General features: G+C 48.0%; 6 non-coding genes across 6 annotated transcripts; 5 read left to right on the top strand and 1 right to left on the bottom strand.

Annotated features, from left to right (window-relative positions):
- Positions 1-493: 493 nt before the first annotated feature.
- On the bottom strand, positions 494-565 carry trnag-ucc (transfer RNA glycine (anticodon UCC)). Its single transcript has one exon. It is a non-coding gene; the product is annotated as a tRNA-Gly (tRNA).
- Positions 566-1,150: 585 nt separating this feature from the next.
- On the top strand, positions 1,151-1,232 carry trnal-uag (transfer RNA leucine (anticodon UAG)). Its single transcript has one exon. It is a non-coding gene; the product is annotated as a tRNA-Leu (tRNA).
- A 167-nt stretch (positions 1,233-1,399) lies between these two features.
- Positions 1,400-1,472, top strand: trnak-uuu (transfer RNA lysine (anticodon UUU)). The gene has a single exon. It is a non-coding gene; the product is annotated as a tRNA-Lys (tRNA).
- A 452-nt stretch (positions 1,473-1,924) lies between these two features.
- On the top strand, positions 1,925-2,006 carry trnas-uga (transfer RNA serine (anticodon UGA)). Its single transcript has one exon. It is a non-coding gene; the product is annotated as a tRNA-Ser (tRNA).
- A 4,596-nt stretch (positions 2,007-6,602) lies between these two features.
- Positions 6,603-6,684, top strand: trnal-uag (transfer RNA leucine (anticodon UAG)). Its single transcript has one exon. It is a non-coding gene; the product is annotated as a tRNA-Leu (tRNA).
- A 183-nt stretch (positions 6,685-6,867) lies between these two features.
- Positions 6,868-6,936, top strand: trnak-uuu (transfer RNA lysine (anticodon UUU)). The gene has a single exon. It is a non-coding gene; the product is annotated as a tRNA-Lys (tRNA).
- Positions 6,937-8,562: the final 1,626 nt, after the last annotated feature.

Here is an 8,562-nt window from a genome sequence, read left to right as displayed (position 1 = left end):
GTTCACCGAGGCCCGCTGTGAGCAGAGCCGTCCAAAAGCACATTGAACTCACAGTGGTTTCACCCCACGGAAATCTTTCGTAAAAGGCGGAAGTTTTAATGCGTAGATCAAGAGAAACTAGAGCTACACCCACCAGCTCTCGAACCAGCGCGCTTCCTATGTCGCACCGCAATGTTTAAGGAGGTCATCTTTGGTGCGGGCTCCTCTGTAAACATTCCATCTGGGAGGGGCTAACGAGGTGAAGTTCTCGTCCATCAACAAACTGATGCAATCGACAACTCTGAAGAGATGTCCCTGAAGCTAACAGTCTGCCGACCACTGGTGCTAGGATCTGGATCTGCCTTGGAAATGAAGAACAAATCTCCAGTCTCTGACGATTCTAGCTGAAGCAGTACAAGGACATGGTAAGGCCTCCTTCGACTACACATTCAAACTGTTGGAAAAGTCTGCGACATGCCTCTCTCCTTTGTGCAAGGGGCTTTGCAAAATGCAATGCATTGGCCGGGAATCGAACCCTGGTCAACTGCTTGGAAGGCAGCTATGCTCACCACTATACCACCAACACAGGCACCCGGTTGCTGGCCCACACGATATGCCAATGTAGTCAACACCGTGTTGCTTTAGTCTTTCCTGAGTGAATTACCAACTCAATAGATTCCTTTAACTCCTTCCTTTCTAAGGCGCTGGATTAAGGCTCCAGTCTCTTTGGAGGCGTGGGTTCAAATCCCTCCACTGCCCGTTTGCGCTCATGCTGAGCTGTGAGGGGAGCTTTTAATTCCCATCTCACTTTCATGTACCTGCAGACCATCTGAGCCAAATTGGCCGGTAGAGGTGGGCTCGGGGGTATGCAACAGGGTTGAATAACCGAGCATTGAGAAGTTACGCAGAGCTCTTATGCCTGTAAAACACGTCTGACTTTCTCTTACCTGCCAACTCCCAAAGCCACATTATCTGGTTCAGGTGTACTTGATGATCTGCAATCTACAGGTGGCATCGCCGCCAGAGATAGGACTGAACGCCCCTGCATCAGAAAGGTGCACAGATCCCTAAGCGGACAGAACCCTGTAAATCACTGACTGTCTGCGAAACGTTGTCGGGGCCTAATGTCAAACACAATGGTGGAAACGGCCTGCAGAAGATGCCTTTTCGAGGTAGTGTGGCCGAGCGGTCTAAGGCGCTGGATTTAGGCTCCAGTCTCTTCGGAAGCGTGGGTTCAAATCCCACCGCTGCCAGTGGATCTGTGCTCCGCTTGGAGCGTAGTTTTTCATTTACCTCCAGAGCCACATTAGCTGGTTCAGGTGTGCTCGATGAGGGACGAACCTGCACTCACCTGCCGTACTGAACACCTCCCACTCCCCCTTGAGGGCCTACACCAAGAACTTGTTGTACACCTTCACGAGCCTGCAAAGCTCAGTCGGTAGAGCATCAGACTTTTAATCTGAGGGTCCAGGGTTCAAGTCCCTTTTCGGGCGATGGGAAAGTCACCTTTACCTTGTGAGCTGTTCTGGCCCTGCCCTCTGTGAAAAGAAATGAAAAGAAAACGTTTGCTCATGAGTTGGAGTCGACCTATGGGCTTCGAGCAGGGTTTAATCGAGCTTTGCTTCAGCGCATGCACCAGAAATTCCTTGAGACCTCAGCAAAACCTGCCAATCCCCTCCCTGCAGAAGTAGTCAAGAAGTCCTGCTAGCGCAGCTTTGATGGAGGGCCGGTGGCTTGCCGTGATCGTATAGTGGTTAGTACTCTGCGTTGTGGCCGCAGCAACTTCGGTTCGAATCCGGGTCACGGCAGGACGACACGTGCTGTGTTTGTGTCATTGATGTGATCCTGCCTGTCCCTTTTTGACGTCTCCATTACATCGCCCGTTACGCTGCCGGCTCGTCCCTCTTTGCCGCACGAGTTAAGCCCAGAGGGCACCGAACCTGTTGTAGTCGTGGCCAAGTGGTTAAGGCGATGGACTTGAAATCCATTGGGGTCTCCCCGCGCTGGTTCAAACCCTGCCGACTACGGCTGCTTTGCTTTAGGCGTTCACTTTGTCGGACGTACAGTTTCGCGAGCCGCTTTGTTGCTTTAACCCAAGTCGGTAGCATGGGATGAACAGAGAGCGAGAGAACACGATGCAGCCCTTTATAGACTCCCACGTGTTTGTTTCGAGCGGCTCTGTTACAGATGGAAAGTGTTCCTGATATAACCAGCCTAATGGCTGGTTGCCAGTACGCTCGCCTGCTTTTGCTCAAAGTGCAGTTGACACGCTCTCTCTGCTTTTTGTAAATGCGTCTTTCATGCGGGATTCCATCAAAACTGTGTAACGAGCACCAGAAGGATATAGAAGCACTTGTCAGCTGTTGTACCTGGTCCGCGTGAACTTGCGGCTGTACAGCCATCTGAGAGATACAGTGGCGTAAAAGGCCTGCGAAGCTGAGTCCTGTGTAGCTGGCCGAGCGGTCTAAGGCGCTGGATTAAGGCTCCAGTCTCTTCGGAGGCGTGGGTTCAAATCCCACCGCTGCCAATCTGCCAGTTAGGCACAGGCTGAGCTGTGAGGGCAGCTTTAATTCCATCTCACTTTCATGTACCTGCAGACCATCTGAGCCAAATGGGCCGTACAGGGGGCTCGATAAGGGGGATGCAACTGCGGCTAGGCTCACCTCCAGGGACAGGGTTGATTAACCGAGCATTGAGAAGTTACGCAGAGCTCTTATGCCTGGGCCTCACTAAATATTTTTAAAATCTTATTAGAGTTTCTGACGGTGCGCCGTGTTGTGACGAAGACAGCGCAACCCACACGCGATCGGATTACCAAACAGTTCTGACTGTGAACCACGGTCTATGCTGTGAACACAAGAAATCTCGCAAACTCTCTGGAGACTTCAGAATACGTTTTTTCTTTTATTGCACTGTATGTTCACTTTATCAGATGGCGCCGCAGATGGCTGCCTCGGTGTGGAGCTCTCCAGTTGTTTTAGTGTTTTTGTTAGTTTGTCCTGTTTTATGTTTTTCCCATACAATCAGTTTCACAAGAGATGAACTGCTGAACATTCGGCAGTGCACACCATCTGATCTTTTACCGGTTTTTGATTATTCGGACGTTTTACTTAACATCGTAGTCGGAGGCGCAGCGGCGCTAACAAAGCGCTCCAGGACGCGAAAGCGTGGGAAGCGACCCGGCGCGCTAATCAGTCTCAGAAAGCGCGGCTTTAAAACTGCGCTGCCTAGCATACATCTGGCGAATCTGCGCTCTCTGCCAAACAAAACGGACGAACTTCCAGAGACAAAATATTTTGGACCATTGCTACACCACAATAAAGAATGCATATCGCTCTGTCCCTAGAGCAGCTTTAGGACTGTCTGATCACTGCCTGGTTCACCTTATCCCAGCCTACAGGCAGAAACTAAAAGCTGCCAAACCTATGGTAAGGACTGTTAAAAGATGGACCAACGAAACAGAGCGGGCCTTACAAGCCTGTTTCGAGTGCACCGATTGGAGTGTTTTTGAAGCTGCTACCAGCGATCTGGACGAGCTCACAGAGACTGTAACATCATACATCAGTTTCTGTGAGGATTTGTGCATTCCTACCAGGACTTCCTTAAAATACAACAATGATAAACCATGGTTCTCAGCAAAACTCAGACAGATTCGCCAAGCCAAGGAGGATGCCTACAGAAAAGGGGACAAAGTCTTGTACAAGCAGGCTAGGAACACATTGACAAAGGAGATCAGAGTGGCTAAGAGAAACTACTCTAAAAAGTTGGAAAACCGGTTTTCAGCCAACGACCCTGCGTCTGTGTGGAAAGGCCTTAAAGACATCACCAACTACAAGCCACCATCCCCCAATTTTGCAGGCAATCAACACCTGGTCAATGATCTGAATGACTTTTACTGCAGATTTGAAAATGCTAACTTTACACCTCACACCAACTCTGACATTCTCTCTACACAACACCTATCACCTTCAGTCACCCCACCTCCTGCACTTCAGATCAGTGAAGAGGATGTGTGCCGAGTCTTTAGGAAACAAAAGACAAGAAAAGCACCAGGCCCAGATGGTATCTCCCCAGCCTGTCTTAAAAGCTGTGCTATTCAACTGGCCTTCATCTTCTCACAGATCTTCAACAGATCACTGGAGCTGTGCACAGTTCCTTCCTGTTTCAAGCGCTCCACCATAATCCCCATCCCAAAGAAACCCAAAATCACAGGACTGAATGACTACAGACCCATCGCTCTCACATCTGTGGTCATGAAGTCATTCGAGAGACTGGTACTGGCTTATCTGAAGGACATCACAGAACCCTTACTGGACCCCCTGCAGTTTGCCTACAGAGCAAACAGGTCTGTTGAGGATGCAGTTAACATGGGGCTGCATTTTGTCCTGAAACATCTGGATAGACCAGGGACCTATGTGAGGATCCTGTTTGTGGACTTCAGCTCCGCTTTCAACACCATCATCCCATCACTGCTCCAGACAAAGTTAACCCAGCTATCTGTTCCTGGCTCTATCTGTCAGTGGATCACCAGCTTTCTGACAGACAGGCAGCAGTTAGTGAGAATGGGGAAACTCACATCCAGCACCCGCACAATCAGCACTGGCGCCCCCCAGGGGTGCGTTCTCTCCCCACTGCTCTTCTCCCTGTACACAAATGACTGCACTGCCCAGGACCCTTCTGTCAGACTTCTGAAGTTCGCAGACGACACCACACTCATTGGCCTCATCCAGGATGGTGATGAGTCTGCGTACAGACAGGAGGTGAGCAGCTGGCTGTCTGGTGCAGTCATAACAACTTGGAGCTGAACACGCTTAAAACAGTGGAGACGATTGTGGACTTCAGGAGAAACCCCCCTGCACTCCCCCCTCTCACCATCATGAACAGCACTGTGGCAGCAGTGGAGTCATTCAGGTTCCTGGGCACCACCATCTCTCAGAACCTGAAGTGGGACAATCACATTGGCTCCATTGCTAAAAAAGCCCAGCAAAGGTTGTACTTCTTACATCAGCTGAAGAAGTTCAACCTACCACAAACTCTATTAAAACAGTTTTACTCAGCTGTCATAGAGTCTGTCCTCTGCACATCCATCACTGTCTGGTTTGGCTCAGCCACAAAGTCAGACATCAGAAGACTACAGAGGACGGTTGGACTGCTGAGAAGATCATTGGTGCTCCCCTGCCCACCCTCCAAGAACTGTATACATCCAGAGTGAGGAAAAGGGCTCAGAAAATCACCCTGGACCTCTCACATCCAAGCCATCATCTCTTCACAATGCTGCCGTCTGGTCGGCGCTACAGAGCACTGAGCACCAAAACAACCAGACACAAAAACAGCTTCTTCCCTCAGGCCATCTACCTCTTGAACAGTTAAATGTTTTTACACACCGTGCAATTAATAACTCTGTGCAATAATAATTAAGTGCAATATTAATTATATCCTCCAGATAATACACTATCTATTTTTATACAACTTTTTCTGTAAATTATATTTCATTCATTCTGCTGTATATAGCACATACCTTGTTAATTTCGTTGACGAAAACTACGACGAAAAGTATTCGTTAACGACATGTTTTCACTGACGAAAACGAGACGATAACTAAATAAAAATGAATGCATGATAACGATCAATCTGTAATAAAAATATACTGACATTTTCGTCAACTAATAAAAATGAGACGAAAATATTCTTGTCCCACCTGGCGGACATCAGTTTGCGCGCATGTGCTATGATCTCATATAAACGGTAGAGAGAAGTCATCTGGGAGAAGGGAAGCACAAACACTTATTCTGTGTCTCCACGCGGTTACAAAGCGTCTTATTTTCCTTCACGATCGCTGGTAAAACGCCGCAAACTTGAAGCGCGACTGCAGGTGAGTCACCCCGAAACACATTACAGAGGCAGCCAAACGTTTTTATATGCCTATGTTAACTTAACACGAGCTGCTGCATAACGTGAAATGCACATAAGTCGCAAAAAGAAACCAGCGCTGTCCTCTACTGATTATAGAAGTGATGAAGTGAGTCAAACTGTACATTCGAACCAATATGTAACATGTTTGCATGACTAAAGAAATGTAATACAATTTATATAATATGTCTTTTTGAAAGCTATTTCTCATTCATTGCTGTATCAAGCAAAGACAGTGCAGCTCTTTCTTCAAAGAGGCATGCCATGAGCCAATAGCCTTTGAGTGTGAGCCCTGTCAAAGCGTTTCATTGGTTGAATGAACTGAATGAATACGCCCTACTTAACGAGTCAATTGAGTCAAATGGGATTGAATGAACTGGAACATGTCTTCATGGTCTAATATCTGTGTTCNAAATCTTATTCGAGTTTCAGACTGTGAGAGAACACAAACATGAGGGCAGTTTTTAAAACACGTCTGACTTTCACTTGCCTGCCAACTCCAGAGCCACATTACCCGGTTCAGGTGTGCTTGATGATCTGCAATCTACAGGTGGCATCGCCTCCAGAGATAGGACTGAACGCCCCTGCATCAGAAAGGTGCACAGAACCCAAAGCGGACAGAACCCTGTAAATCACTGATTGTTTGCGAAACGTTGTCGGGGCCTAATGTCAAACGCAATGGTGGAAACGGCCTGCAGAAGATGCCTTTTCGAGGTAGTGTGGCCGAGCGGTCTAAGGCGCTGGATTTAGGCTCCAGTCTCTTCGGAGGCGTGGGTTGAAATCCCACCGCTGCCAGTGGATCTGTGCTCCGCTTGGAGCGTTGTGAGCGTAGTTTTTCATTTAACTCCAGAGCCACATTAGCTGGTTCAGGTGTGCTTGATGAGGGATGAACCTGCACTCACCTGCCGCACCACCCACTTGAACACCACCCACTCCCCTTGAGGGCCTACACCAAGAACTTGTTGCACACCATCACGAGCCCGGATAGCTCAGTCGGTAGAGCATCACACTTTTAATCTGACCAGGGTTCAAGTCCCTGTTCGGGCGATGGAAAGTCACCTTTACCTTGAGAGCTGTTCTGCTCTGTGTTGAAAAAATGAAAAGAAAACATTTGCTCGTGAGTTGGATTCGACATACGAGCTTTGCTTCAGCGCATGCACCAGTAATTCCTTGAGACCGCAGCAAAACCTGCCAACCTGCAGATGTAGTCAGGGAGTCCTGCTAGCGTATAGTGGTTAGTACTCTGCGTTGTGGCCGCAGCAAGCCCTGTTTGAATCCGGGTCATGGCAGGACACCACGTGCTGTGGTTGATGTGATCCTGCCTGTCCCTTTTTGACGTCTCCGTTACATCGCCCGTTATGCTGCCGGCTCGTCCCTCTTTGCCGCACGAGTTAAACCCAGAGGGCACGGAACCTGTTGTAGTTGTGGCCGTACCCTCCAGCGATCGGCCAGCCAAACCTTTCCTAACGATTCCAACACATTCCAAATAAGTCCTAACACATTCTAACTAAGTCCTAACACTTTCGAAAGAATTCCTAACACCAGTTCTAACAATCCTAACACCCGATTCTAATTGGTAGAACAGGGCAAAACAGCCATTGGCCGAAACATTGTCATGTGACTACAGTGTTTTCATAAGGTATGTAGTAATGACAATGTGAAAATCTTACCTACACTAGTGATCATTACAAAGGGAGAAATGCTCATTATTTGAGCTGCAGAGCCCGATATATGCAATATTTGTAAGTTGTGTTTGTGTTTTTAAAGGGATAGTTTACCCAAAACTCTGTTATGCTCATCAATTCTGCATGTATTTTATCCATTTTATTTGAGATTTAAGAGATTAATTATTTTAATCAGTAAGAATGTAAATTTATTTACAAAGTGATAGCAAAGACTTAGATTGTCAGACATTTTAAACATTTTCCGATCTTGGTGGAATTTTTTTGACACTTTTTTAACAGTCAGCTGAGCAGACAGTTTTAGATATGCAGGCAGGACCATTGAGCAGTGCAGGCTCCAGACCAGCCCCGCAGCCCAGTGCAGGCTCCAGACCAGCCCCACAGCCCAGTGCAGGCTCCAGACCAGCCCCACAGCCCAGTGCAGGCTCCAGACAAGCCCCGCAGAGCAGTAATTCAATGAAATGTGCTCTTTGTAGCGAAGACATTAATGCAGAGGGTTTTACTGAACATTTGTCAGACTACCATGTCCATGAATGTTGTGACCAGTGTGGTGCAAAAGTCTGGGGTGCAGTTGGACTGTTTCACCACATTGAAAATCATCATCGTTTGATTAGTCTTTCAGACGGGGACAGAGAATCTGTGGATCCACCAGCATCCATTGCACAGTCACCTGCAGACATCGAAGACCAGCAAGGAGCTCCACAAACTGTAGTACAAACACCATCACAGGACATTACACTGAGGCCTCCAGAAGTAAATTGGGTGAGTTTTCTCCCCAAACAATTCTGTCGAGTGCTCAAACCAGCAGACCAGAAATGGATAGCTCAGTGTCTGTATGACAGCACAGGGCGACTGAAGCAGCAGTTTTCACAAAACTGGTTTCATCCACCAAGTCCCAGCAAGCCTACACTGTGGAGGGTCAAGGTGCTCTGTCCCAATCCTGCCTGTGGACAGCATCATCTTACAGGAGGCAGTCTGCACAAGAGGGCAC

The sequence above is a fragment of the Triplophysa rosa genome, linkage group LG10 (assembly GCF_024868665.1).
Source record: "Triplophysa rosa linkage group LG10, Trosa_1v2, whole genome shotgun sequence".
Taxonomy (NCBI): domain Eukaryota; kingdom Metazoa; phylum Chordata; class Actinopteri; order Cypriniformes; family Nemacheilidae; genus Triplophysa; species Triplophysa rosa.
The sequence above is the reverse complement of the archived record's forward strand: the minus strand, read 5'-3'. Positions and strand labels throughout refer to the sequence as shown.